This window comes from Jaculus jaculus, chromosome X, assembly GCF_020740685.1.
Source record: "Jaculus jaculus isolate mJacJac1 chromosome X, mJacJac1.mat.Y.cur, whole genome shotgun sequence".
Classification (NCBI taxonomy): domain Eukaryota; kingdom Metazoa; phylum Chordata; class Mammalia; order Rodentia; family Dipodidae; genus Jaculus; species Jaculus jaculus.
This window is the reverse complement of record NC_059125.1, coordinates 10026971-10051448: the sequence shown is the minus strand read 5'-3', so window position 1 is coordinate 10051448 and position 24478 is coordinate 10026971.

The window sequence follows — 24478 nt, the reverse complement described above, 5'->3', positions numbered from 1 at the left end:
ACAACTCTGGGTATGTCTGCAGGGATATTTCCAAAAACAATTAGATGATAAAAGCTCTGATATAATCAATGTGTTAAGGCCTTGATGGATTTGTAATATGACAGCTTTTTTAGGAGGAAGTAAAAAGTAGTAGCTGGAGCCTACTTGGAAGATATACCCTGTATCCAGGATAATCTTGTTCATGATCTCCTCTTCTCTCGTGAGCGTGTGTGCACTTTCCTCACTGCTGTAAAGTGAGCAGCCTTTCTTGCCCTGCTGTTGTAATGTTCTACTTCATCCTCTCAGGTGCATAGCAATGGGGCCTGCCAGCCAGGAACTGAAACCTCTGCAAATGTGAGACAAAATAAAACTTTCAGGTCTTTTTAAGTGTTTTTTTTTTTTAATTTATTGGAGAGAGAAACATAGACAGAGAAAGAAAGAATGGGCACACCAGGACCTCCAGGCTCTGCAAACGAATTCCAGATGCCTGTGCCACCTTGTTCATCTGGCTTACATGGGTACTGAAGAATCTCACCTGGGTCCTTAGGCTTCACAGGCAAGTGCCTTAAACACTAAGCAATCTCCCCAGACCCCTCTTTTAGGCATTTTGTGAGATTCTGGAAACTTTGGGAGGTGGGACCTAGTTGAAGAAAATAGGTCACATTTAGAGTGTATTGTCAAGATTATTATACCTTATCCTAGCTCCTACCAGCATTCCCCTTCTCTATGCTTCCTGGATTGCCATGATGTGAACTGCTCTTCTCCACCACATCCATCCCACTATTATGGACTAAACTTTCTGAAATTATAAAATAAATAATTCTTCTCTTAGATTATTTCTGTTAGGCATTTGTCACAGTGATGAGAAATTAATTCACACAGAAACTGTTCTCAAGAAACACACAGCCAAACTAACAGCCTTTCTTGTGCTTTATGAGGATAATACTGGACTAGGAAGATGACACAGCATGTAAGATGCTCACTTGCAAAGCCTGGCAGCTCAAGTTCAGTTCCCCAGAATCCACAGAAAGCCAGATGCACAAAGTAGCACATGTTTCTTGAGTTTGCAGCAGCAGGTGGCCATGGTGCACCCCTAGTTACACTCTCAAATGAAATTTTTTAAAATATTTTATTTTTATCTATTTATTTGACAGAGAAAGAGGGAGGGAAAGAGAGAGAGAATGAGCACGCCACGGCCTCCAGCCACTGCAAACGAATTCCAGATGTGTGTGCCCTCTTGTGCATCTAGCTAATGTGGGTCCTGGAGAATTGAAACCTGGGTCCTTTGGTTTTGCAGGCAAATGTCTTAACTGCTAAGCTGTCCCCCCAGCCCGTAAAATATAATACAACCTGCTATGAAGTTGGGCATAAGGTCCAAATAATATGGAATGTGACTAAATGGAATAAGTCAAATAAAATGGAATGGATTAATTTTTAAGTTTAACAAGTAACATTCCTTCCTTGGGGTGATCTTGTGAAGAAGGTTAGTTATTGTTCCAGAATGGGATCCACATAGTGAGGTTAGAAGTCTATTCTTAGTAATGAAAGTCTCTACTAGAATTCAGGAGAGGTCAATGGCTTAATATTATTTATGCTGAAGTAAATTGAGCTAGAGGTAAAGGATTACATGTAAAACTGACAAACCAACCAAAAAGAAACTGGAAAACTACTAGAAGAAAAACATGGGCATATATTTTAATAAATTTCAGTAGGGAGAGCATATCTCAATATGATCTAATATCCAAGATGAATTATTACAAAAAAGATAAATTTTCTTTTATAAAAATGTAACATTTTCATTCCAAAAGAGACACAGTTTACAATACAAATGACAAATGAGAGAAATATTTACATTTGTTTATAACATTTATAACATATTTATAGCATTTATAACAAGTAAATATCTTACATATCATAAAATGAGTATTTCAAAGAAAAAGAGAGTATAATACCACAAAAGAAAAACTTCATAAAGATAAACAAACTTTTGAAAAATGTAGTTCTCACTAAATTAATACATCTTACTTAACAATAAAGAGACATAAAAACATATTAAAAAACTTAGTAAGGGTGAATAATGCTCAATGAATCTAAGAGTCTTAGAGAACCACACATCTTCACATATATTTTGGAGAAATGTTGATTCATATAACCCTTTGTATTTCAAGTTGACAATTTACCTAACTTGAAGTAGTATTTGGAATGTTACACAAGCATATAGCTGCATGTATTTTCACCACTATTATACTAGTTAAAATGTACACTAATAGAGAATTTTTTGAGTAAATTGTGGTGCTATAGGTCTATGGTCTATTTTCAGAGTTTCTCAACATCAGTACAGCTAACATTTTAGGCCATAAGACACTCTTAGGTCCTTGGTCCCCACTCATTATCATCTTTCCAGTTGTGACAATCAAAAAATGTCTCCAGATATTGATGTCCTTAGGGGAGGGACAAAATTTTTCTGGTAATTCCCAGTTAGGAATCAGTGATTTAAGAAAATATGATATAGTCTTTAATAATAATAATATATCAGAGTGTTGCAAATAATTTGGGAGGAGAAGCACATAATATTGTGAAATGATATAACTGCTTTCTGAGTATTATGTTCTGCTTATATAATCTGGTTTACAAAAATAAAAAATGTGTAATTATTTGTGAATAATTGCCAATATGCCCTTAGGTAATAAGCACTGGAAGTCCTGATAAATTGGTGGTAGTGTTAAATATCATCAAGTTACATATCTCTCTGATTCTCAAATTCTCTTATCTCCACACAATGTTACCCCACTTGTCAAGGATTCATGAAAATTTCCTGTCAAAATATGACAAAGGGCTGGAGAGATGGCTTAGTGGTTAATACACTTTCCTGCAAAGCCAAAGTACTCAGGTTCAATTCTCTAGCATCCATGTAAGCCAGATGCACAAGGTAGCACATGTATCTGGAGATTATTTGCAGCAGCTAAAAGCCCTAGTGTGCCCATTCATCCTTTCTCTCTCTTTTTGCCTCTTTCTCTCAAATAAATAAATAAAAGTAAAATAAAAAAGGTAACAGAGAATCACTGATAAGAACACTCTGTTTCTAAAAATGATATAATTGCCTTTAAGGCCATTGTTTTAAAGATTTTGCAAATAGATTAATAATAATTTCTAGCAGCTTTTTTTGTGAGCATGAAATTCATATTTCAGAACTTATAAACTGATATTTAGCTCACCTCTCACCCTGCTTTATCTTCAATATAATAGTCTCCCCTTCTTCTGTATTTACTTTTTATTACTTTGGTGCAATTTATTTATTTTTGAACAGACCCTTAAAAAAAGACAAGGAGAATGTGATCTTGAAACTTTGGATAGAAAAGCCATTCACGTTTTTTATGTCCAGCCCTCATATCTATCTTCTACATTGTGAAGAAAATAATTTCCAATCTCTTGTAGTTTAAAAAAGGCAACAATGATCAGAAGTCTTGAAATTTAAAGTTTCTAGAGCTCAGAATATGATGGAAGGTGTATAGCAAGATGAGTTGTCCTGGCTTATCTGTCTTTAAATGAAAATAGAAAGAGTCTCATTAGTTGCATAATTTTCTGGGTCATCAGTGTGAAATCAAAGAATTTATTTGATTGAGAGGTGTCTTTAACAGGAAGCACCATCTGTGACAGAAAGAACAAAATTAACTGTTATGCTTCATTTGTTTTCATTACCGACTAAACAGCATGTCTCTAAAATCAAACACATTTCATCCTTTTCTTCTTAACACAGCATTGGCAAGTGTCTCTGTGGACAGGGAAAAATCTCTTTTCTTGGAGGCCACAGAACCTATGAAAAATAAGGTAAGAGCTGAATTTAATTTGAGATTTTTATACAACTTAGATAATACGATCATTTGTAAAAGGGAAAGTGTTCAACAGATATAACACAGGTTTCTAGAAATGTTGACTGGAGGTGAGGCAACTCTGGAAATGATGAAAGATGAGGATAATTAGATGAAAAGTCTAATTATATTAAAGCCAAAAAGGTGAATTACGTACCCTTGAATAAGCAATTAGGAATTAATTTTAATGATTTTTTTCAGAAAGTTCTTGTATGAAATAATAATCCTAATTCAAAAGTAATAAAATGTCAAAGATATAGTTGAATTTTTTGGTGGTGTGTGTGCATCATGTGTGGTGTGTGTGTGAGATGTATGCATGTGTATGCAGATGTTTGTGCCCTATGTACACACATTAAGAGGTCAAAGGAAGAAGTCAGGTGCCCTCCTGTTTCACTCTTCCATTTTACTTCCTAGAGAGAGGGTCTTCCACATAACACAGTGCTCTCTATTTTTTTCAGTCAGACTGACTGTATTAGTTACCTTCTTGTTGCTGGGACAAAATACCCAACCAGAAGTAGTTTATGGAAGGAAAAGGGTTTAACTTGGCTTACAGTTTCAGAGAGTAGAGTCCATCATGTCAGAGAAGGCATAGCAGAACAGAGTGGGAAGCCATAGTCACCATGCACACAGGAGACAGAGAAAAGGATGGCAGGAGCAGGAGCCTGCATCACATCAACACATCACCATGGAGGATGTAGAGAGACAACACTCAAGTTAGGCTGGACTATAAAACCTCAAAGGATAACCCCCACAGACAAGCTTCCTCCAGCAAGGCTCCACCTCCTAATGTTTCCACAATCTTCCCAAACAGTGATTAAATACTCAAAAACAAGACCATATGGGGTTCACTTCACATTCAAACCACCACACTGGTTGACCAGTGAGACCCAGAAATCCTGTCTCTGTTCCTCCCTCAGTACTTGAAATTAAAGGCATGGGTGACCATTTCTAGCTTTTTAAAATATGTTTTAATTTTTTTTGTTTTTATTTTTATTTGTTTATTTGAAAGTGATAGAAATAGAAAGAGAGAGAGAGAATGGGCATGCCAGGGCCTCCAGTCACTGCAAACAAACTCCAGATGTGTTCACCCCCTTGTGCATCTTGCTAATGTGGGTCCTGGGGAAATTGAGCCTTGAACCAGGATCCTTAGGCTTCACAGACAAGCACTTAACCACTAAGCCATCTCTCCAGACCCAATTTCCAGCTTTTTAAGTGGGTGCTAAGAATCAAACTCAAGTCTCATCCTTGTACAAAATGTGTTCTTACCCACTGAGCCATCTTCTCATCTCCATATAAGAGATTTTTATTAAGTTTTTGAAATGGAGTTTCACTGTACAGACTAGGCTGTACTAAATCCACTATATAAACCAGGCTGGACTTGAACTCATAGTAATCCATCTGCGTCAGCCTCCTGGGTGCTGGGATAATAGGCATGATCCATCATATTCAATTTATATAATAGATATTTTAAACTTATTGTTAACAGCAGCCATAAATATAGACAATATACCATGATTTTATGATCATGATACCCTCCAAATACTCTCCTTTTTCCTCCTCACAAATCCCTCCCTCTACTGGATCCCTTCCTCTTTTCAACTAGTATCTCTTCTATTTTGATGCCATCGTTTTTTCCTTCCTATCATACAGGTCTTATGGATGTAGAGTCAGACACTGTGGAGTCATGAATATCAAGGCCACTTTGTGTCTGGATGATTGCATTGTAAGCCATCCTCCCCTTCCTTTGGTTCATGCATTCTTTCAACCAACTTTTCCATAATGCCCAGTGGGCTTTGGAGGTTGTAATAAAGATATCTTACTTACTTCTGAACATTCCACTGTTCCTTCTTCTCAGTACTTTATCCATATTTGGGCCATCCCAATGGCCACCACCATCTGAAAAGAGAAGCTTCTCTAACAAAATGTGAACATAGCACTAACGTATGGGCATAAACATAAGTGTTCAGAGGGTATTTTGTGGTCATAATATGTCCATTTAGACAGCTAACAGGAGTACTTTCCTCTTAGGGCTTATGACTTATTCAGACATAGGCTTTTGACCAGGTTTTCAGTACCAGGTATGAATTTCCTCCTGTGGAGCAGGCCTCAAACCCAAAGAACAATTGGTTTCTTCCATATCAGACATATCACCATTGAATACCCTTTCCTCCACTGTGCTTCTATTTCAGTAAATGGTCCCATCCACCAATTTAGATTCTAAATTATGTGTCCAACAAACCAATGTTGTCATCTATAAGTACATATTATAAACCAACCACACAATCAAATTACAAAACAGTCTTCTTTCTATGAAAATAATTTGTATTTTTCTTCATCACCTCACTCTATTAAATCAGAACACTGTAGTCTGTTAAGTCAGAACCCAAGAGTAAAAACTCTTCAAAGAAAGGGGAACTTTAATCAGTTCTATACAGAACAATTGGATTGTGGTTCTTTTAATTACTAAGAAGAGCTTTCTCTTCCTGGAAGAATCTTTCATTTAGGCTATATGCTCTTTTTTGTAAGTTTAATGTTTAATAAGATTCCTGAGACTACTTATCAGACATTGAAATTGTTTATTTTACATATACATTCACTCATACTTTAACTCTTATTCCTGTGATCTCATTGCTATAGCTGCTCAGCCCTGTGTAGACATAATGATATTAATCAATCAATAATGGTATCCAGTATAGTTTTCCTCAATTACAGAAGATCACTCTTCTCCTTGCATGTGTCTACATTCTGCTTTCTCTCACTTGCCATTTGTGAGGGCAAAAGCAGGGTATTTGACTGTATTTTGATGCTACCCTCTGTGTGGTATATGAGTGGTAAGTGCAATGCATTCTCCAAGAAAGGATATGCAAGTGCTGGACAGAATGAGATCTGAAGATGCCCCTCAACTAGGGAAATTTTCTTCATAGGTTATTTCTTAAAGAAATTTCAACACCACCAAAGATAACCTCTATTCTTTTCCACATGCATTGTGTCTACAAGGAGTTCCCCTGGCTCCTCTTTTCTCCCTGCTCCTAGTGACACAATAAGGACCTCCAGCTGATCTCTACAGTTGTAAACTCTCTGTACTCACCCAATTACTCTGCCATATGCCAATTCATCTTCTACCTCTTCAAGCACCTCTGTAGCATTAAATTTTCTTATGAAATCTTACTTATTCAATTTTCTGCAGTGTCCTCATCTGCATGATTGGGCTTCAGAGTTTACACATTTGCTTTTCCAAGCAATCCACTTCCACTTTTATACATGCAGGTATACCTCACAGTATCCGATTTGCCAGACCACTCATGGATTTACTATAATTATGATTCTCTAACAAATCAATAGACTTTTTGAGTTGCAGAAAAAAGTGAATTTTGCTATATCAACACAGAAATAACAAATTGGTATTTTGCTTCATGTCTTCATCCATAGAATAAAATAAGCTATTCTTTACTACTCTCCTAGAGAACAATGACAAGGATGTGTCATAAATATTTACTGTCTGCTTGTTCATTTATCTTTTCATCCTTTCTGCTTCTCCTATAAGAAAAGTTCAGAATCCTCTATAATACTTTAATTTCTTTTTTTTGTTCCTTTGGTTTTCAAGGTAGGGTCTCACTCTAGCCCAGGCTAACCTGGAATTTACTATGTAGTCTCAGAGTGGCCTCAAACTCATGGCGATCCTCCTACCTCTGCTTCCCAAGTGTTGCAATTAAAGGCATTCAGCACTATGCCCAGCTGATACTTTAATTTCTGACTTTCTTGTTGACAGAGACACTCATCTCTTTTTTAAAATTTTTGTTCATTTTTATTTATTTATTTGAGAGCAGCAGACAGAGAGAGAAAGAGGCAGATAAAGAGAGAAAGAGAGAGAGAGGGAGGGAGGGAGACAGAGAGAATGGTCATGCCAGGGCCTCCAGCCACTACAAATGAATTCCAGACATGTGTGCCCCCTTGTGCATCTGGCTAACATGGGTCCTGGGGAATCGAGCCTCGAACTGGGGTCCTTAGGCTTCACAGGCAAGGGCTTAACTGCTACACCATCTCTCCAGCCTGACAGTCATCTCTTTAGATTAACAAATAATGTGTGTATTTCTAGTGATTTTTCATTAATCTTTAGCAAAGCATAAAATTTATTCTTCTCAGTATGATAAACTTATAGTATTGATGAGCTCTGGCTCTAGGGTCACATAACAAAAATACTTCTCTAAGACATTATTATGTGTGAAGAATTTTATGTTAATTTCTGAACTATTGGGGTTAATGGATTTCACTAAGTAACCTTTAGCAAACACACAGTGTTCACATTCATGGAGACATTAAATTAAAACTTAATTGTTTTATTCTATCATTTGGCTCATGTTTAAAAGTTCTGAATTAGACATTATTATTAATGGATTTATTACATACATTTCAAGAAGTTTTCCAATTATTCAGAAATTATAGAGAAAGCAAAGATGAAAAGATCAATATTTAGGCAAGTACCTTTGAATGTAAGACTAATGGTAGAAATAAATAAAATAGTGAGATCTCATAAGGAAAGGGGCTACTTTCATAGATTAAGAAAAAGAAACCTGGTCATTCATGCAACATTACAGTTATTCATTTATCAAATAGAGGTGTGCTTAGTTCTAGTAATGTGTGAGCTACTGTCCTAAAAACAATTTTGGTGGCTGGTAAAATGGTTCAGTAGATAAGGGAATTTCTATGTGTGGTGATTTGAATGTAAATGGCCCCACATAGCCTCAGGACATTTTTAATAAGACTAAGCTTACTTGCTTAGTCTTTAGCAGGAAGAGCTCTGTTGGAGGAGGTGTGTCACTGGGGGGCAGATCTTCAGTACAGTTCTAAGGTGTATGTTGAGAGCCAGCGTGAGCTCTGGCTGTTTGCTTTTCTCTGTTGTGGATGTATGATGAAGAGAGCCAGCTTCTTCCACCATTATGAAGTTTCCTCTGGGTTCTGTAAGCCTGAAATAAACTCTTTCTTCTCATAAGCTGCATATGGTGTTTGTCCCAGAAACAAAAAGGTAACTGCAATCATGTGTAAGTATGAAGGCCTGACATGACCTGAGATCACCTGAATTAGATCCTAGCACCTACCTATAAGGCTGGAATGGATATGCATGCCTGTAACTCCAAGTCTTATGGAGGGCAGAAACCTGAGAATCCCTAGGACTCACAAGTCAGCTAGTCTGACCAACAAAACAGTAGCTCTAGGTTCAATGAGAGACTTTTTCTTAAGGAAACAATATTTAGGAATGCTATAGGACACATAATTTTATCTTTTTTTCCCTCCATACATGTGCATATGAGATGCACACATCTGCACACACACATACATCTTCACACCACACAATGCATGCCAAAATTAATAGTTTTATAATCAAATTAAAGGTGAAATAATAAGTAAATTAGAATGTTGCATATGCTTAACAAAAAGAGAGAGAAGAAAGGTAGCAAGGAGAAGAGAAACTTGGCTAACATGTATGAGACAAACATGTATGGGTAAAGGAATTCAAAAGAAGGTGACATTTGAGTTGAAGTCTTAAAATGTGGCTTAACATTAACCTGACTCTAAAGAGGAAAGTATAACATTGTTAAAGAAAATACTGTGACATGGAACACTGGGTTTCAAAAGATCATGTTAAAGAAAAAGTGAGACTTCTGGTTAAGATGATGAAAAAGGAGCCTCACAAAGGAAATGGGGGAAGGATGCTAAAACACAATATGCTCTGTTTTGCCCCCTATTTTGGCAAAAGTCATGATCCTTAAGTGCCAGAGATGGCAAGCATGCCATTTCAGAATCACAAGGAAATGAGTGCTGAAGAACTGCATGACACAGTTCCAGCCCAGCTGTCTCTTCCTTGAAGTCCAATGTCCCTCTTTAGAAACATCTTTTGCTCTCTACACTACAGATATCTGTGGTTTTCTGTATAATGTTTCTTTTTCTGTCTTTCACTTGGTGCACCAATCTCTAAGTTTACTTTTCCAGCAAAAATTGGTGTTAGTGAAGTGTTGGTCAATGTATATGAAGGAAGCTCTGGCATAGAACTGGAAAAACAAGAAAATGGGTCATAGATAATTGTTTTCCTTAAAGGCCTTAAAGAAAGTCAGGCATGGAGTACAGTACACTGAGGAGGAAACAATGAACCTCCTGGAACAATGTAAAAATTGTTCTATGACTAATTTTTCTGAATGGTGGCAATTGCAGCAAACTATGACTCTTTACCAAGAAACATTACAGGAAAAACAGCCAAGGTCAAAAACAGTTCAGTTGGGGGGAACCAAAGTCTAAATATTGGAGACACATGAAAAGGAAAATTCAAAAGAAATGGTTGGGGATAAATGGGTTTAATCGATCAATGATTAATGGTGAGAACCCCATTTTGTGGCTGCTCTGTCTCTCACCTTTAATATAGTAATGGAAAGTAGGAGCTCAGGAAACTGCAAGTGCTTGACCACATACATGGGGAAAGTGTGAAAATAGGTAATCATTATAGAAGCCTTGCGACTTTACTTGAGGTAAATAATTATGGGATTGTTTGATGTAAAGAAATAGCAAAAAGTGGGCTGGAGAGATGGCCTAGCGGTTAAGCGCTTGCCTGGTTCCACAGGACCCACGTTCGCACCCATTCTCTCTCTCTCCCTCTCTCTGCCTATTTCTCTGTCTATTGCTGTCAAATAAATAAATAAAAATAAACAAAAAAATTAAATAAAAAAAAAAGAAATAGCAAAAAGTTTCTATGAATTCTGTGGAACTGTACCTTTCTTGATGTTTGCTCTTGCATGACATGATCAGAAAATAAAAGACTGAGGTTAAGAGCTGTGGCAGCAGAGAAGCATGGAAAAGCAGAGAAAAAGAGAAAAAGAAAAGAAAAAGAAGAGAAATAGAGAAGCCGAGATTGAGATGAATAAACTCAGCTGCCTTCAGCATTAGCCTGTCACCTTGCACCAGAACTTGACTTCGAGTCTTATTGTGCTGCTCCCTTTCACACCTCTCTTTGAGAACCCACCTTCAAGCTAGGACTGGATCCCGGCACTTAAGGAATTAATATAGATAAGACTCCTGCAGAGAAGTGGGAGGTATCTTACTGGCAATCAGAGAGGATATAAGATCTGGCTCCAGTGGGAAGTGCTTTTCCTCACCAGCCCTGCCTGAGCCACCTAGAGCTTTATAAGCTACTGGGAGGTAACATTCCCTACTCACATCAGACTTAAAAAAAAAACAAAAGAACATAATGAAGAGGAAAAGGACCAGCCAAGCAGCTCCAGAGTACCTTCAGACAGCTGTCCACCATCTCCCTTCCCACATGCACAAACATGGGAAATTCTACCCAAGATTGCATGAATCCAAGGAATCCCATTAATTCCACTCCTATGTAGCATCTAGACGAGTTGATTCAAACTTCTGGTTGACCTAGCCAGCTGAGATAAGCTAAAAGGGAACTGACTTCAAAGCTGATAAAACCAACAGAAAATTCAATCAGAGAAATAATCCAGGATGCAAAAATGATAATGCAGTAATATAAGAAAAAGAAAAAAAATCAAGGCAAGAAAACCCCTTCAAAAATTATGAACAAAAACTGTGGAATATATAAAGAACTCAAAAAAACAAGAAATAAAAAAATTATGAATCCCACAGTAATGACCTCCAGTGAGAGAGAATTAGATGAAATATGACAGATAATTCAAAAGCATGTCTATAAGTATGTTCAAAGATGAGAATAAAGGAATCAACAAAGAAAATAAACTCCTTAATGAATCCTGAGAGAACACAGGAAAGCAGCTAAATGAAATAAAAAGATTGGCAAAAGATTTGAGTAAGGAAGTAGAAATAATGAAGAAAACAAAATATAAAATACTGGAAATGAAAAACCGGAGTAAGCCAAAATAAAATAAAACTCCATAGAAAGCCTCTCCAGTAGAATGGATCAAGAAGAAAGAATATCTGTGCTTGAAGACAAAGTAGAAGATTTGAACTATTCCACAAGAAGAAAGATAAATTAATAAGGTATACGTAGGAGTTTCAAGATATTCGGGATACTAGGAAAAGATCAAATCTAACAATTCTGGGCATAGCAGAAGAATTTTAATCTAAGGTGTAGTAATTAATTTCAATAAAATCATAGAAGAAAATTTCCCGAAATTAAAGAAAAAGATGCCAATGCAAATATAGGAGGCATTTAAAACACCAAACAGATAAGGCCACAAAACAACCTCTCCTTCCCATATTATAATTAAACTTCTAAACACACAGTCACCTATAATGACAAGCCCATCAGAATGACAATATATTTCTCAAAATAAACTTTAAAAGCTAGATGAGCTTTGAATTATGTATCCCAAGTTCTGAAATACAACTGCCAACCCAGACTGCCATATCCAGATAAGCTATCTGTCATAATTTAAGGACAAGGAAGAACTCTACATGATAAAACAAGCTAAAGGAATATATGACCACTAAGCCAGTTCTACAGAAAATACTTGAAGGAACCTTTTAGACTGAAGAGAAGAAAGAGCACTTACATGAGACCTCAGGAAAGAATACAATACAAATATAAACAGATATATACTGAACACGGGTAAAGTCACAGATTAACCCAACCTCACTAATAATGGACTGTTGCAATACAATGATGTCACCAATTGACAGATCATCTTAACAATATAAACAGAAAAGCATCTTGATTATATGGTATCACAGAAAAAGTGGGCATCTAGAGAACATTCAATCCAAATGCTATAGAATACACATTTTTTTTAGTAACACATGGAACTTTGTCTAAAATATATCATATATTAAAAAATAAACAATTTGACTGTAGTCACTGAGTACAAAACTAATTAATAAAAATAAATAAAAATTAAAAATAGAATATTGCTCTTACATCAAGTGCCTTATTTTTTGCAATATGAAAAAAAATTCCTCAATATTTAATTCTTTAATAGTTGAAGAATTTCTCTAATTTTCTCCCACATGAGATGTTTTACTGAAATTTAAACTGCATACTTCATTTTGTGTGAATCATTAACAATGGCAGTAAATTTTGTCTCTAGTAAAGTTATTTTTAATATGACAATATAAATATGATTGATATTTGTAAATTTTTAATTTAATTTTATGCTTTGAAGTATTTCCCTTCTTTTAAATTTTACCTTTTACTTTAACACAATGAAACACTCGTTTTATGTATTGTGATTTATATGAATATGATGGGCCTGCTTTATCTCCATTTCATTCTTAGAAGTATTATATGATGTGAAAAGATCAATTTTAAACACGGAGAGTAGCCTCTAGAATTAAGAAGTGATGTGCTATGTTTTTTGATTCCTGATTTCAGACTAAGCACAAAAAATTCAAAAAATATTTAAATTTTAAACTAAAAAAAGAAATAGAGCAAATTTTAACAAATATAGGAAAATTGCAATGCCCTACCCAATCACAATGTCATAAAACTACAAATAATAGCAAGGAAGACTATAGAACATGTAGAAACTCATGGAAATTAAATGATAAATAGATCATTGAAAACACACATATAGATCAATGTATCTAGATATAAATTCAGGAGCTACAGCTGTCTGATGTTTGACAAAAAAAATGCCAAAAATTTAACTGGACAAACATATCCCATTTATCAAATGAGGCCAGGAAAATTGTATATATATGTGTAGAAGAATGAAACTAGATCCTTATATAACTCCATGAACAAAAATAAACTCCAAATGGATTAAAGACCTTAACATAATACCTGAAACGTTGAAGCTACTAGAGGAAAAAGTATGAGAAATATTTGAACACACAGGCATCAGCAAGGACTTTCTGAACAGAACCCCATTTTCTTAAGAAAATAAAGCCACTAATTAACCAATGTGACCTTATGAAATTAAAAAGCTTTGTACAGCAAAGAACTTTGTAAATTGCGCAAAGATGCAGCTTACAGAATGGGAGAAAATCTTTGCTATATTTGGCAGATATAACAGAGCATTAATATCTAGGAAATACAAAGAACTCAAAAATAAAATAATAAGAAATCAAACAAACCAATTAAAAATGGGCTGTAGAACTGAATAGAGGGTTCTTCAAAGAATAAATACAAATAGCCTGTAAATATTTTAAAATATTCAATATCCTTAGCCATCAGTAAAATAATGGTACTTTGAGATTCCATCTCACTCCAGTTAGAATGGCTATCATCAAGACATCATATAACAACAAAATGCTGGGCAAAGGTACCCTGTGGAGGTGTAAATGCCATAGGTTGTTACAGAAAAGTTTTAATGGCAAGGTTGAGATACTCCCAAGTGATTTGTTGATCAGGAAGACCAATGGAGTCCATAAAACAATACAGGATGTTGGCAAGGCTCTTTGTTGCCCACTAGAACCTGATGGTAAAACCCTATTGCTGAGGAAACCACATGTTTTGATTTCAGGAAAATGAGAAAATTAAGCTAGAACTGAGCTGGAAGCCTCCTCCCAGCTGACAAGTGATAATAGTGCTAGAAAGTGCTATTTAGCCTCCTGGGGAAGAAAAGTTATCATCAGTCTTAACTAGCAGTGAACCCTGTAAGCTATACACCTGGTCACCTAGCTAAGAACCATATCTGTTATGGGGATAAGTAACTGCTCTCTAATTGGATCTGAGGCATGGTAATGAAACCCCAAAAGCCTATGGCTAGGAAGATTAAAAACCCTATGGAGGATATTTACTATTGTTTGACTACATGAATATATTATATTATGCTCACCAAATCACCTTCTAAATAATTATGTTTATGCCCATACATTAATGACACTCTCACCATATATATATATATATATATATATATATATATATATATATATATATATAAATTTTATTTCTATTTATTTATTTGAGAAAGACAGAAAGAGGCAGAGAGAGGGAGAGAGACAGAGAATGGTCACACCAGGCCATCCAGCCACTGCAAACTTGTGCATCTGGCTTATGTTGGTGCTGGGGAATTGAACTGGGTCCTTAGGCTTTGCAGGAAAACGCCTTAACTACTAAGCCATCTCTCCAACCCCACTCTCAGTTTTGGTTTTCAGATGGAAGCCATTTCTTGGGAGACTCAAAATTCACCAAAGTACTGAGATGAAGTGACAGGTGAGTGTCAGCACTAAGTGAGACATCTCTATTACACCCTCCAATGTCAGTAACTATAGCAGAGGATGTAACGGAAAGAACATAAAAGAGCAAGCTGCTGGAAACTTAAGTAGGATGCTTCACCTTAATCAAAAATCCCTGAGGCTATGGGGGAGATGTACATTCATATTCAAACTACCACAGCTACCTATTGTATTATTCCATTTATATGAAATGTCCTTAACAGGCAAATGTATAGAGGTAATAAGAATGTTAGCAATCTCTTAAGGCTATCGAAAGGGAATAAGGATCTAGGACAACTAAAGTGTGATTGCTAAGCGGTATGAAGTTTCTCAGGGGAGTGATGAAATCTTCTGAAATTGTTATAATGATTGTGTTATTATATAATATAAGCTATATAATTCTACACATCAAATTGGTGAATTGTATGTCATATGAATTCTATTTCAATAAGGTTTTTACAAGAATTTTATAATATTATTTCATAAGTGAATATTTCAGTAACTATTCATTGGGTACTGTGGCAGTTTGAATGTATGCCCCCCATAGGTTCAGGTGTTATTAAAATTAAGTTTGCAGCTTCTTCCCATAGCAGGTAGACTCTCACTGCAGAGGTCATGTCACTGGGGGTGAATGAGAATTCAAGCCTAAGATATGCAGAGAAATGTGAGCTCTGGGGATCCTGATGCTGCAGGTTCAAGCTTGTTTGCTTGTAATGCTAGCTATTTGAATGTGTCTCTGTGCTTGGATCTGCGAAAGGGGACCAGAGTCTTTTGCCATTATGGAACTTCTCCTAGATTTGTAAGTCTGAAATAAATCCCTTCCTCCACTATACTGTGTCTGGTTTGGAAGCTCATCCTGGCAATGTGGAAATAACTACAACAGGTGCTTACCAAAACAAAAAAGCCAAACAATATACATATGGTGGATTGTTAAGTGAGAAAAATAAGTTTCAAGGTAGTTCCTATCTTATGATTATATTTTAAACAAACAACCATCAAGGAAAGTCCTATATATTTGCATTTGTATAAGTATATAAAATTTAAATAAGGATAAACATGGTATTTATTTTTTATATTTTATTTTTTAAGAGAGAGATAGTGAGTGAGTGTCTGGGCTCTCCATGGCCTCCTGCCACTGCAAACAAATGCCAGATGCATGCTCCACTTTGTGCACTTGGCTGTGCATGAGTTCTAGAGAATGGAACTAGGGACATCAGGCTTGAAAGCAAGCATTTTTAACTACTCAGTCATCTCTCCAACCCTAAAAATTGTTTTCAAAAAGTAAGAATTGGGGGGCTGGAGAGATAGCTTAGCGGTTAAACGCTTGCCTGTGAAGCCTAAGGACCTCAGTTCGAGGCTTGATTACCCAGGATCCATGTTAGGCAGATGCACAAAGGGGCACACGCGTCTGGAGTTCGTTTGCGGTGGCTGGAAGCCCTGGCACACCCATTCTCTGTCTGTCTCTATCTGCCTCTTTCTCTCTCTGTATGTTGCTCTTAAATAAATAAATAAACAAAAAAATTTAAAGTAAGAATTGGGAAGAAATGAACTATGCACTTTTAAAAAATGCATATCTTGGGTTGGACAGATTGCTCAGTGGTTAAGGCACATGCCTGGGAAGCCTAAGGACCCAGGTTCAATTCTCCAGGTCCCAAGTAAGTTAGATGCACATGGTGGCACATGCATGTGGAGTTTGCTTGCAGTGGCTAGAGTCCCTGCTGTACCCATTCTCTTTCTCTTGTTCCCTCTCTCTGTCTCAAATAAATAAAAATAAAGTCTTTATGCCAGGCATGCTCGCACATGCCTTTAATCCTAGTACTTGGGAGGCTGAGGTAGGAGGATCACTGTGAGTTTGAGGACACCCTGGGACTACATAGCGAATTCCAAGTAAGCCTGGGCTAGAGTGAACCCCTACCTCAAAAAAAAATAAAATAAAAATCATAAATACATATCTCAGCATTTTATATTCTTTAGATGAGCAATTCATACATTTTTTTTAAAAAATTTATTTATTTATTTATTTATTTATTTGAGAGCGACAGACACAGAGAGAAAGACAGATAGAGGGAGAGAGAGAGAATGGGCGCGCCAGGGCTTCCAGCCTCTGCAAACGAACTCCAGACGCGTGCGCCCCCTTGTGCATCTGGCTAACGTGGGACCTGGGGAACCGAGCCTCGAACCGAGGTCCTTAGGCTTCACAGGCAAGCGCTTAACCGCTAAGCCATCTCTCCAGCCCGCAATTCATACATTTTACACATAAAAAACAAAATGTATTGTTAAAAAAGAAACAAATGTATTTCCAATCCTTGAGCCTCCTTATATGAGTGACAGCTCATGCCTACTATGGCCTCTGTCCTGATTTATTTTGTTTATAATTGACAAAAAATTTTTGACATGCACCTGGAACTTTAGATCTATTCTCTACTTTATACACTCAAAACAAACTTAAGAGGTACGTATTTCTTTCTAGACTAAACATATATAGGATCTCAGACTCAGGGAAGTTAGGTAAATCACTCTGGATCACATATATGTGAAACTAAAGAGCATAATTTCTTGGTTCTCTCCAGCACTAAACAAGCTTTATATGTCACAGACTTTGGAGTTAATGGCTATGTTCAAAGTAAAGGGACAAAAACAAACCTCCAGAAAGAAATTGATCAAGTTATATGGGGTATTAGTGACATTTAACAATGTTCTAGTCAGAATCTAGAAGGAAGAATCTTACTAGAGATTATATATAGTGGAACGATTTATACCAGGGATACTGACAATTGTACAAAGTCATCATCATCATTATTATTATTATTATAATTATTATCAGAGAGGAGAAGAAATGAGAGAACTTCTCAGAATGGTTTAAGTATCTGGGAATGGAGGTGAAAGAATGATGAGGTGGAGAGGATATGCTATCCACTTCCCAACTGACAGGAGGGCTCTATACAGCAGGGTGCAATAGGGAATAAGCAGCATTATTTGGGTATCTGAATTGTGACCTAGAACACTGCATTAATCAGATCTTGCCTGGCTGAGACAAAATACCTAACAGAAATGACTTCAAGGAGGACAGGTTTATTTCAGCTTAGGATTTCAGGGTATATGTCCATCATAGTGGAGAGTCAATTGTGAAGCAAAGCAGTTCACAGCATGATGGCCAGGAAGCAGAGAGAATATCTTTTTCCAGCAGCCTTGCTTCTTTCCTCCCTTTCATTCCATCTGGGCTCCCAGCCTATGGACCAGTGCCTCCCATATTCAGAACAGGTCTTACCCCTTTGGTTAATCCTCTCTGAATCTTGCCTCACAGAGGCACTAAAAGTTGTGCTTTTCTAATTTTTTAATATTCTTTTATTGGTTTATGAAATAAAGAGGGACAGATAGAATGGGCATGCAAGTGCCTCTAGCCACCGCATAGGGACTGCAGAGACATGTGCCACCTTCTGCATCTGACTTATGTGGGTCCTGGAGAATTGAACCTGGGTCCTTAGGCTGCAGAGGAAAATGCTGTAACTGCTAAGCCATTTCCCCAGTCCTCAATGCTTTTCTAATTTTCTAGGCACTTCCCAATTGAATCAAGTTGACTAAATTTACCATTGCAAGTAAGAAATATTGCCAAGCTTGTGTTTGCTCATCTTATAGAAGACAAGATAATGGAGATGGAAATACACAATGCTCTGACAAAGTGTGCAAGTCATAATATCAGTGCCTCATTACATTTCTTAAAAGGTGCAACCAAATATTTAGTTGGCCCCCAGGGAGGTAAATTTTCAGAAATAACCAAAGTTAGTTTTAAAGGAAAGGCTGCAGATCTGATGTCAGCAGGTGAAGATTGAAACAGCTTTATATGGGCATTAACAGAAATGGTGCCATTTTTTCCTGCTCTGTTTGAGACCTGAAGAACTTTGGGTTACACTTAAAATGTATCTATATAACTTTAGACTTGGATTCAGTTGTGCTGGGAATGAAGCCCACAAATTTGGTTCATATTTGATTATATGATAAGGTGACTTCTAAGATAGCCAATAATGAATCCTACTTCCTGGTCTTTACCTCTGTATATCATTATATCAATTACCTTCTCAAAATACCTGACAAATATCAGCTTAGGGGAGGAAGATTTTTATACTTCTAGGATCCTGGCCCATGAAATGGTGCCACTCACAGTTAAGGGGGGTCTTCCCACGTCAATTAACCTAATCTGCATAATGCCTCAGAAGTGATTCTATGTCCTGTCAAGCTGGCAATCAGTATAAACCATCAAGATCCCCTTCCTATTAAGTGGAAGACTTGGTGAACTACTACTAATGAACAGAATATGGCAATGATGGAATTTCACATCAGTTAACTGTCATTATGGTCTTCTTACCTAATATACTTTGAAGAAAAAAAAAGCTGCCATGTTTACAGGAAACCAGTGCTAGCCTTAGGCCAATAGCCAGCAGAAAACTGTTAAGACTGTTAAGACTAATAGCCCTGGAGGAATCAAATCACAACAACCATCTGAGTGAACTTGAATTCAGGTCTTTCCCCATGTAAGCTTAAGTAAAACCAAAGCCTTGGTTGATACTTTAACTACAATGTAACACACGTTCCAGAGCCACAGGAAACATGCACTTAAGCTATGGCTTAATACATACCCCATATGATCCATGTGCTGCTTCAAGCTGTATGTATCATGTGTTGTATGATGTGTTGTATAGCAGTTGATAAGCTATACAGTTTGAGGTGGAGGACACAACGTTTGTGAATTCAGTTGCATATGGGAAATAACATTCAACCAGAAATAGTACTACAAAAAAGGTAGCTAAAATATGTCAGGCTATTAAGAGAAGTAATGTCCAAGGGGTTAAAAAGAGACTTTAACAAGTGGGGAGAATTTGAAAAGTCAGATAATCCTAATTTCAAATTCTGATTGTCCTGCACAAGGCAAGGCCAAGGATTGACAGATTTGGTCAGTAAAAAACATGAAACCTTATATTTCACTCAGACAGTTAATTATTATGGCACTAGAAGAAAGAAGAGCCAAAGATGCCAGCTCCCCTGACCTTTACATGATGAAATATTGAAATTAAGGGGCCTACATGATGGCAACATTAATGACTAGACATTTTCATGTCCAGAACCAAGAATTATCATGCATTGCTCTCAGTCAGCCAAACATTGGAGTTATAAATTACTTTCCATAGGATCAGAAGTATATAAAGGGGTAAGATAGAATGCTCGACTAAAGTCCAAATTTTTTCCTCAAATGCCTATTCAAGTACTATGATGGCATTAGCAAACTTAAGATCTGCAATAATGATGTAAGAACAAATGAAAGGCACCCAGAAACTAAATTGAACCATCCCTGATTACTTAACATGAGCAGCATGTGTGATAAGCTAATAGATTTGTCAGACAAGTTCCAGAGAAAGGGACTATTGCAAAAGGGGGAAGTTCCCAACAATTAAGATCAGGAGCAAAGGTGAGGTTCAGATGATCAGGTTGTTCTTTGTCTTCCAGAAACTGCTATACTTCTTGTCCTCTGTGAAGCAAGAAAGAATCAAAAGTTAACCAAAAGGATGCTTCGGTAAGGGAGAATGATCACTCTCTTATATAAACATGAAAACCAAGAAACATAGCAGGTGCTATGCTTAACATGTCAGCAATTTGTGAACAACCCAACAAACTGCTAAGAAAAACTTAGTCATGAGATAGTTACATTTCCTCCTAGAAAACCAAGTGACCATCCTCAGTACTGATGAGCTTCTGTTGCTGGTCAGAAATCCATGTTATTTGAATCACAGAGATAGAAAACAAGAAAAACTCTATTTGGCATGGAGTGCCCTTCCTCTCCCTAAAGGAGTGCTGATTAATGAAGCAATTTTGCCTGGCAAGGGACAATTGGAAATATCTGGGGATTTTTGGTTTTCCTAACTGGAGAGGGAAGTTTCTACATTTAAGGTGGGTCAAGGGCAGTGATAATGTTGGAAATCTACACTGTTGTCCACAAGAAAATGATTTGGAAATCCTGTTTGAGGAAGTACATTTCTAAAAACAAGCTGCATGGGGATGAGGAGCATGTCTTGATAGGTATAAAAAATACATCAACTGCATCACTTTTTAGTGAAATGATTTCTTCAAAATACCCAACAAGATGGCTCAATCGAGTCCTGAATTGGTGTATTTCTAAAATTATTGGATTTATGCAATCTCCTCGAAAGATCAGACATCTAGCTCGTAGCTGGAGCCAATATATAAGAGTCATGCCATGAAATTTATAATCTAAAATACTTTTCTTCTTCTGCCTGAAACATCCTCAATCATCAATTAGGATCACAGGAAACCTTGCAAAATGTCAAGGCATTCATTTTTCTGGTTTCTAAGTAGATACAGAAATATAGAAAACCTGAGGTGCTTCATTATTTAGCAGCAAAATTGATTCCCTGAGAGCCGCAAGCATAACCACTTTAACTTAACAGGTGCATTAGGATAATTTGAACTGCATAATAGCAAAGCAAAAAAGGCATTCAGTCATTGACAGATATAAACAAATACAATAAATGTAAAAAAGAACAGCCTGCCCAGAATAAAACCTGAAACATATATTGAAATAAAATAATCTTACTGAAAAAATATTTCACCTACAGATATTAAAGAGAGAGGAACACAGATTTTTCAAATTATTTATTTATTTTTATTAAAAAAGAAAATTAATTTTTATTCATTTTCAAAAAAAATTATAACCCTGATAAATATTTCTTCAACAAGGGGCATAGAACATTTATTTTGAGGGTCTGGAGAGATGGCTTATCAGTTAAGGCCCTTGCCTGCGAAGCCAAAGGGCCCAGGTTTGATTCCCCAGAACTTATTTGAGAGAGAAAGGGAAAAAAGAGGCAGACATATATAGAGAGAAGGAGCATGCCAGGGATTCCAGCTGCTGAAAATGAACTCCAGGTGCATATGCCACCTTGTGCATCTGGCTTATGTAAGTCCTGGGGAATAAATCTGGGTCCTTAGCCTTCCCAGGCAAGCACCTTAACCACTAAGCCATCTCTCCAATCTGAGGAACACAGTTTTTAACAGGTAAGCAATACCAGATTTACATTTTTGTAAGGTAGCTAATAACTCAAAAGTATCTACAAAGTTTGGATGAACTTTAATACAAGTTTCCAAAATGAAACATAAGAAAGAATAATTCATTTTGTCCTAATTTCCTTGAAAGATGAAGGAATTCACTCACCTGTGACAGTCTGATAAAGATTTAATGATATTTGATTTTAAATGTGTATGTATATGTTACCAAGCAGCAGAAAGTCCATGACCTTTCATTATAAAATAAGAAGATGAAAGCCAGGTGTGGTGGTGCATGCCTTTAATCCCAGCACTCAGGAGGCAGAGGTAGGAGGATCACCATGAGTTCAAGGCCATCCTGAGAATACACAGTGAATTCCAGATCAGTCTGAGCTGGAGTGAGACCCTACCTCAAAAATAATAATAATAATAATAAATAAATAAAATAAGATGGACTGCTTTTATAGTCTTATCATGAGAATACATAGTGAATTCTAGATAAGTCATAGCTAGAGTGAGACCCTACCTTGGAAAACCAAAAATAATAATAATGAATAAATAAAATAAGAAGATGGACCACTTTTATAGTCTTATTATGGTTGAAGAGAATAGTCTATGAAGAGGAGATTTTGGAACCATCAAGCTATTCACTCCTTAAAGAAATTTTCATCCTTTTCCCTTTTGCATATAGAGAATAGTCAAAAATAATGTGAACTTTCTTAGATTCTATGCAATCATTATGAACACAAAATTAGCAAATCCTAAACCATTGTTTGTAGGGGAAGTGTATGGTTAGGTTCTTACAAAGTGTCTGCTCACAATTTCAGGAACCAATCAACAAATAATCATGTGTTGTATGTTTCTGTTTCAAGGCCCTATTTTTTTCAATTTTATTTAATATACAATATAGCAGGTTATACTCTTTGTTCCCCTCACCCAAGCTTCCATTACCCTGGAGTCCCTCCTCAGTGAGGTTAGCTAGTCACTGTGGGGCATGAAGGCCTCAGTCAGTCCTTTTAGGGTAGTAGGTGGAACCATGTCTCAGGGTATCCCTACCCACTCCATGGCTCTTACAATATTTTTGCCCCCACTTCTACAATGTTTCCTGAGCCATGGCAGAACAGTTTCTAGTCACATTTGGTGTTGAGTTCTCTGTAGCCTCTGGATTTCCGCTTTGAAATTTTTTGATTGATCACTATGTTGTTTGGGGGACCTCATGGGTCTCCCTGGCTAGCAGTTCACTGTCAGGGTGGGGGGGGCAATCCAATTCTGGGCCAGGGAGTTAATGGCCCTTTAAACCATGGTTTTAAGGCTAAGATTTTCCTACCTTCTCTCTGGACTGCTCCCCTTTCCCCTTTATTAGTGGTTATATATTCTAGAATGCTAGTCAGAATGAGGGTATATATGAAACTGTTTCATATTGTCTTAATTTTTGCGAAATTCCCTACCCACCCTCCCTGACCCTTACCCCTCCAAGCCCTTCCCACCCCAGTATTTTCTGTCTCCCCTAAAATATCAGGTAACTTTTCCTCTCCTCTCTCCCTAGCTCTTCTCTCTACTGGCTTCATCCTAGGTTTATACCCATATTCCTGGTGCTTCCTACCATTTGCACTCATCACCAGTTGATTCTAGTATGAGCCACAGATGAGAGAGTACATGCTGCGTTTGTCTTTTTGAGCCTATGTGACCTCACTTAGCATAGTTATTTTCCATAGAAAACCAAGCCAATAGTCTCTCCCAAAAAATATCAAGCTCATAGGGAAAGACACCCATAAAAGCTACCTAGAAGAATATCCAGAAAAAGATGATACATAAATGGATGATTATAAATATGAACTAAGAACTCAAGGAAGCCATGTATAAATGCATAAATTAATTCCTCAATAAGCTCAAAGAGGACAAAAGCAAGAATTTAGATGAAATGAGGAAGTCTAACTAGGTTAAGACAAAGGAATTCAGCAAACAGAAATTTTGAAGAAAACCAAACTGGAATAAAACTAGAAATAATAAAAAAAAATCTAACAAATAGCTTTGGAAAGCTTCACCAATATGTTGGATCAAGCAGAAGACAGGACATCAAGCCTTGAAGACATGAGTAAATGTATTCATGAGTTAAAACCAATGACAACTTTAAAAAAAATGAACATGAGAGAAATGTGTGACACCTTGAAAACACCAAAATTCTGAATAATGGTAAGAAGGAGAAGAGCTTCAGATCAATGTCATACAGAATACTTTCAATAAGATTACCTAAGAGGCTGGAGAGATAACTTAGTGGTTAAGGTACTTGCCTGAAAAACCTAAGGAACTAAGTTTGATTCCCAAGAACCCACATAAGCCAAATGCATGTGTCTGGAGTTCATTTGCAGTACCTAGAGGCCCTGGCATATTCATTCTCTCTCTCTCTCTCTTCTTCTCTATCTCACTCATAAATAAGTAAATAGAAATAAAATTAT